The following is a 6,877-nucleotide window of genomic DNA, read 5'->3' on the forward strand; positions in this document are numbered from 1 at the left end:
ACAGAAGCTAGAGGCCATCAAATCAAATGTATTTGCCACATGCGCCGAATACAACAAGTGTAGACATTACAGTGAAATGCTTACTTACAAGCCCTTAACCAACAATGCATTTTTTTAAAGATTTTTTATTTTATTTTAAGTGTTAAGTAAAAAAAAAAAAAAGGAAATAACTAAAGAGCAGCAGTAAAATAAAATAACAGTAGGGAGGCTATATACAGGGGGGTACTGGTGCAGAGTCAATGTGCGGGGGCACCGGCTAGTCGAGGTAATTGAGGTAATATGTACATGTGGGTAGAGTTAAAGTGACTATGCATAAATAATAAACAGAGTAGCAGCAGCGTAAAAGAGGGGGGTGGGGGCAGTGCAAATAGTCCGGGTAGCAATGGTTAGCTGTTCAGGAGTCTTATGGCTTGGGGGTAGAAGATGTTGAGAAGCCTTTTGGACTTAGACTTGGCGCTCCGGTACCGCTTGCCGTGCGGTAACAGAGAGAACAGTCTATGACTAGGGTGGCTGGAGTCTTTGACAATTTTGAGGGCCTTCTTCTGACACCGCCTGGTATAGAGGTCCTGGATGGCAGGAAGCTTGGCCCCAGTGATGTACTGGGCCGTACGCACTACCCTCTGTAGTGCCTTGCGGTCGGAGGCCGAGCAGTTGCCATACCAGGCGGTGATGCAACCAGTCAGGATGCTCTCGATGGTGCAGCTGTATAACTTTTTGAGGATCTGAGGACCCATGCCAAATCTTTTCAGTCTCCTGAGGGGGAATAGGCTTTGTCGTGCCCTCTCCACGTCTGTCTTGGTGTATTTGGACCATGATAGTTTGTTGGTGATGTGCACACCAAGGAACTTGAAGCTCTCAACCTGTTCCACTACAGCCCCGTCGATGAGAATGGGGGCGTGCTCAGTCCTCTTTTTTTCCCCCTGTAGTTCACAATCATCTCCTTTGTCTTGATCACGTTGAGGGAGAGGTTGTTATCCTGGCACCACACGGCCAGGTCTCGGACCTCCTCCCTATAGGCTGTCTCATCGTTGCCGTCAGCAAACTTAATGATGGTGTTGGAGTCGTGCCTGGCCATGCAGTCATGGGTGAACAGGGAGTACAGGAGGGGACTGAGCACGCACCCCTGAGGGGCACCCGTGTTGAGGATCAGCGTGGCAGATGTGTTGTTATCTACCCTTACCACCTGGGGGCAGCCCGTCAGGAAGTCCAGGATCCAGTTGCAGAGGGAGGTGTTTAGTCCCAGGATCCTTAGCTTAGTGATGAGCTTTGAGGGCACTATGGTGTTGAACGCTGAGCTGTAGTCAATGAACAGCATTCTCACGTAGGTGTTCCTCTTGTCCAGGTGGGAAAGGGCAGTGTGGAGTGCAATAGAGATTGCATAATCTGTGGATCTGTTGGGGCGGTATGCAAATTCGAGTGGGTCTAGGGTTTCTGGGATAATGGTGTTGATGTGAGCCATGACCAGCCTTTCAAAGCCCTTCATGGCTACAGACGTGAGTGCTACGGGTCGGTAGTCATTTAGGCAGGTTATCTTAGTGTCCTTGGGCACAGGGACTATGGTGGTCTGCTTGAAACATGTTGGTATTACAGACTCAGTCAGGGACATGTTGAAAATGTCAGTGAAGACACTTGCCAGTTGGTTAGCACATGCTCGGAGTACACATCCTGGTAATCCGTCTGGCCCTGCGGCCCTGTGAATGTTGACCTGCTTAAAAGTCTTACTCACATCGGCTACGGAGAGCGTGATCACATAGTCCATGTGTAACTTGAATGAAAAATAATGGCACCGATTGGCCTATAAGTGGCACTGTTACAAGCAGTCTCACTTAAACCCTCATATCCGCAGCCCCGTTTGACCTGGAGACCTTGTATGTAGGTGTCTTTCCTCATGCTGAACGAATTTGCCTCAAGGACCCATAAGGTCTGTCAGGATAGATTTTCCAAATTTGGCATGTAGGCCCATGGTACATGTCTTAATATAGTTTAAGAAAAGCTAAGGGATTGGTTAAGAGATGGCTGAGTTATTGATACATCTGGAAATCAGATTTGACTTGTCCATTTAAATCCTTTGTAAACCCACTTCACAATGGCCTATCAAATTGAAACTGTTTAGGGTCATCAAATACATTACCATGATGAAGCATGTTAAGTTTGTCATTTAAATATTACAAAAGAAAAACTATTAACAATTCACTTTTTTGACTATGCAACGCTAATGCTTAAAATAATCATTAAAACATCTCATGAACTAAAAGTCAGATTCACTCCAAATTTGGTCTTTGGACTCATCACAATAGTCCCTAAAGAGTTTGAGAAAATAGTGTTGATGCAGTCAAAGATGGCCACACTATACCAGTAGATGCATATTAGCAAATACGCGAATATGCTAAGAAATAAAAAATGACAAGGGTTTGAGTGAGATAACTAACTGGTGTCTCCAAGTGGCCACACACCTGTCCAAAATGTGCACAGTTCCTAAGTAATTTCAATGCACTTTTATGACTCAAAAAAGTCTTCAACTATGAGGTGCTTTTTTAAGCTCCTAGCTGTGCCGTTGAGGAACTAGACCAATCACATGTAGTTGTTTTGTTTGGAACGCAACCATGCATCCCCGCCCTCACACAATTACTGTTTTTGTTTACGTAATCCAAGAAATAGTCCATTATAAATCGCAATCTGGGTCAGGTGAGCATCATTTGAAAGCCTGTTCTATTGCCAACATGACTAGCTAAGTTATAAAATACGATATTACAGTGTGAGGCTTTCACAATGCAATTCAGGGAAACATCCATTTTGATGCACATAGAAAGGAGACATGAGTCCATTCAGGTGTGTGCCGTGGTGAATTTTCTTCACAATAGACAAACATAGGGTCATTCTGTTCAGAACAACCAAGGGTATGACGCCATGTCATCTTGTAACTGTACATCAAACATAGTGATCATAAACATTGACACTGTACATGACATGAGTTTTATTATACGGAAATGTGACGTGCACATTTGGACTCACGTGTGTTTCACTTGCTTGTATGACATCAAAGCGGTATTTATTATAATCCTCAATGTCTCGTCTTTCAAAATACAGAGTCCTCTTAATTTACAGCATTTCCCTCACTCAGACAACAAGGAATGTGCAAAAGTTGCCCAATTAGCCGGAGGGATGTGGGCGTCATGGACGTCCCACACTGAATTTGGTGTTGATATCTCAAAAAACAAGGAAACTATTAACAACTCATTCTTTGCATATGTAACGCTAATGCTGAAAATCATCATCTCCTCATCTTCACTCCATATTTTGTATTTAGACTCATGATTGCACATAAAGAGATTGTTCCACACCGATCGAGTGCTTGCTTTGTTATCCAACTGATCTTGTCCTTTCTGTCATCCTGTGAACTCCGTTCACTGCTGCTCACAGCTATATTTGAAATTTTGAATCCTAAATCCTGTTCCCAAGTTTATCTCAATGATTGTAGGCATGGAGTGCCAAAGGTTAATAATTTTGAATACACAGCTGATAGACATCATTTTGCAGTTGGGTAGGTTTTCAATATAACATCCAAAATGGTGTGAGATGGTACCTGTGGGAAATATAAATATAGTGCATTCGGAAAGTATTCAGACCCCTTGACTTTTTCCACATTTTGTTACGTTACAGCCTTTTTCTAAAATTGATTAAATAGTGTTTTTTTCCCTCATCAATCTACACACAATACCCCATGATTACAAAACAAAAAGAGGTTTATAGAAATTTTTGCAAATGTATTAAAAATAAAAAACTGAAATATTACATTTACATAAGTATTCAGACCCTTTACTCAGTACTTTGTTGAAGCACCTTTGGCAGCGATTACAGCCTTGAGTCTTCTTGGGTATGACGCTACAAGCTTGGCACACCTCTATTTGGGGAGTTTCTCCTATTCTTCTCTGCAGATCCTCTCAAGCTCTGTCAGGTTGGATGGGGAGCGTTGCTGCACAGCTATTTGCAGGTCTCTCCAGAGTTGATTGGGTTCAAGTCCGGGCTCTGGCTGGGCCACTCAAGGACATTCAGAGACTTGTCTCGAAGCCACTCCTGCGTTGTCTTGGCTGTGTGCTTAGGGTTGCTGTCCTGTTGGAAGGTGAACCTTCACCCCAGTCTGAAGTCCTGAGCGCTCTGGAGCAGGTTTTCATCAAGGATCTCTCTGTACTTTGCTCCGTTCATCTTTCCCTCGATCCTGACTAGTCTCCCAGTCCGTGCCACTGAAAAACATCCCCACAGCATAAAGCTGCAACCACGATGCTTCACCATAGGGATGGTGCCAGGTTTCCTCCAGACGTGACGCTTGGCATTCAGGCCAAAGAGTTCAATCTTGGTTTCTTCAGACCAGAGAATCTTGTTTCTCATGGTCTGAGAGTCTTTAGGTGCCTTTTGGCAAACTCCAAGCGGGCTGTCATGTGCCTTTTACTGAGGAGTGGCTTCCGTCTGGCCGCTCTACCATAAGGGCCTGATTGGTGGAGTGCTGCACAGATGGTTGTCCTTCTGAAAGTTCTCCCATCTCCACAGAGGAAATCTGGAGCTCTGTTCGAGTGACCATCGGGTTCTTGGTAACCTCCCTGACCAAGGCCCTTCTCCCCCGATTGCTCCGTTTGGCCAGGCAGCCAGCTCTAGGAAGAGTCTTGGTGGTTCCAAACTTCTTCCATTTAAGAATGATGGAGATCACTGTGTTCTTGGGAACCTGCAGATTTTTTTGGTACGCTTCCCCAGATCTGTGCCTTGACACAATCCTGTCTCGGAGCTCTACAGACATTTCCTTCGACTTCATGGCTTGGGTTTTGCTCTGACATGCACTGTCAACTGTGGGACCTTACATAGACAGGTGTGTGCCTTTCCAAATCATGTCCAATCAATTGAATTTACCACAGGTGGACTCCAATGAAGTTGTAGAAACATCTCAAGGATGATCAATGGAAACAGGATGCACCTGAGCTCAATTTCGAGTCTCATAGCAAAGGGTCTCAATACTTATGTAAATAAGGTATTTCTGTTTTTATTTTTAATAGATTTGCAAGAACTTCTAAAAACCTGTTTTCACTTTGTCATTATGGGGTATTGTGTGTAGATTGATGAGGAAAAACATTAATTTAATCAATTTTAGAATAAGGCTGTAACGTAACAAAATGTGGGGTCTGAATTCTTTCCGAATGCACTACCGTTCAAAAGTTTGGGGTCACTTAGAAATGTCATTGTTTTGGAAAGAAAAGCAATTTTTTTGTCCATTAAAATAACATAAAATTGATCAGAAATACAGTGTAGACATTGTTAATGTTGTAAATGGCTATTGTAGCTGGAAACAGCTGATCTTTAATGGAATATCTACATTGGCGTACAGAGGCCCATTATCAGCAACCATCAGTCCTGTGTTCCAATGGCACATTGTGTTTGCTAATCCAAGTTGATCATTTTAAAAGGCTAATTGATCATTAGAAAACCCTTTTGCAATTATGTTAGCACAGCTGAAAACTGTTGTGCTGATTAAAGAAGCAATAAAACTGGCCTTCTTGAGACTAGTTGAGTATCTGGAGCATCAGCTATTGTGGGTTTGATTACAGGCTCAAAATGTCACACCATTTTGTCTCCAAATATCAAAAGCTTTCTCTGCAAGGGATGGTGGAAATAGCCTACAAACTAAAGAGGAGTTGGTAAGAATATCTCTAATATCTAGGTTCAGCCTTAGGTTATTCCATATATTGAGAGTTTGTCTAACTAGGTCATTCTTACTGAAGGTAGCAAATGGAGCTGGTACGGGAGCGCATACGATAGCTCTTAATGATGTGGCCATACAGGATTTGGATTGTATGATTGCCCCTGGAGTTGAATCCAAAACATGATATTACGAGTGTTTGCAGCCCAATAATATTTTTGAAAGTGAGGGAGCCCCAAACCCCCTAGTTCTTTTAGATTTTGCAGTATGGCTTTACGGATATGTGGCTTTTTATTATTCCATAAAAAGTCTGACATCATTGTGTCCAGCACCTTAAAAGTTTTAGGTACAGCAATTGGTATACACCGGTAAAGGAGGTACTTTCTATCTCAAATCACCCCTGGAATGTTACTACGGTCAGGTTCCTCTGCATGTCTGTGATAAGTTTAATTACTCCTATTTAACATGAGCTATGTATTCGTCGTCTGGAGCCAAGTAACTACCATGTGCACAGTGTCAAATGTATCCAGTAAGTAACTTTATCCAGTGAGTATGGCAACTCTCCTTAGAGAGGTTCACTTTCATTGTATGCATTGTATATTCATGACTCAGGAGAGCTATAGCTCAAAACCAGTTGCAATAATAGCTTTGTCTGTTGTCCATCAGTTGTTCAGGTTTGAAAGTATTTGCCATCAAATGGCACTGATCAGAACAACGAGTTCTGTGAATGAGAAATATTAGAAATTGTAATTTATATTTTAGGTCTTGCTTTAGATATTGCCGTTGTTGTAGCAATAGTTTACGTACGAGGACATTTTATGAGAGCCCTAATCTCTCATGAACAGATGCAATATTTTAGTTATGGGTGTCTGAGATTGAGAGCCCTACCTACTGCACAATACTATTCCTCTACAGTAGCAATTTAGTTTCCATCTAATGTTTCCCAATTTGTATATTTATGACCTACTTTATTGCAACATATTATGCAGCAAAAATTACACTGATAATGTCATGGATTGTGTTAAAGAATATATGAAGTAGATAAGTGTGTCCACTCAACCCTCAAAATTCAGCCTCTGATATGACATACATTCTCAGTATCTCTCTTTACCCAAAGTCACCCTAGTATTACTGGTATTATCTGTACGCTTTGAATTTCAACCTCAACTCCATGGAACGCAGAAAATAATAAAA

The sequence above is a fragment of the Coregonus clupeaformis genome, chromosome 1 (assembly GCF_020615455.1).
Source record: "Coregonus clupeaformis isolate EN_2021a chromosome 1, ASM2061545v1, whole genome shotgun sequence".
Classification (NCBI taxonomy): Eukaryota; Metazoa; Chordata; class Actinopteri; order Salmoniformes; family Salmonidae; genus Coregonus; species Coregonus clupeaformis.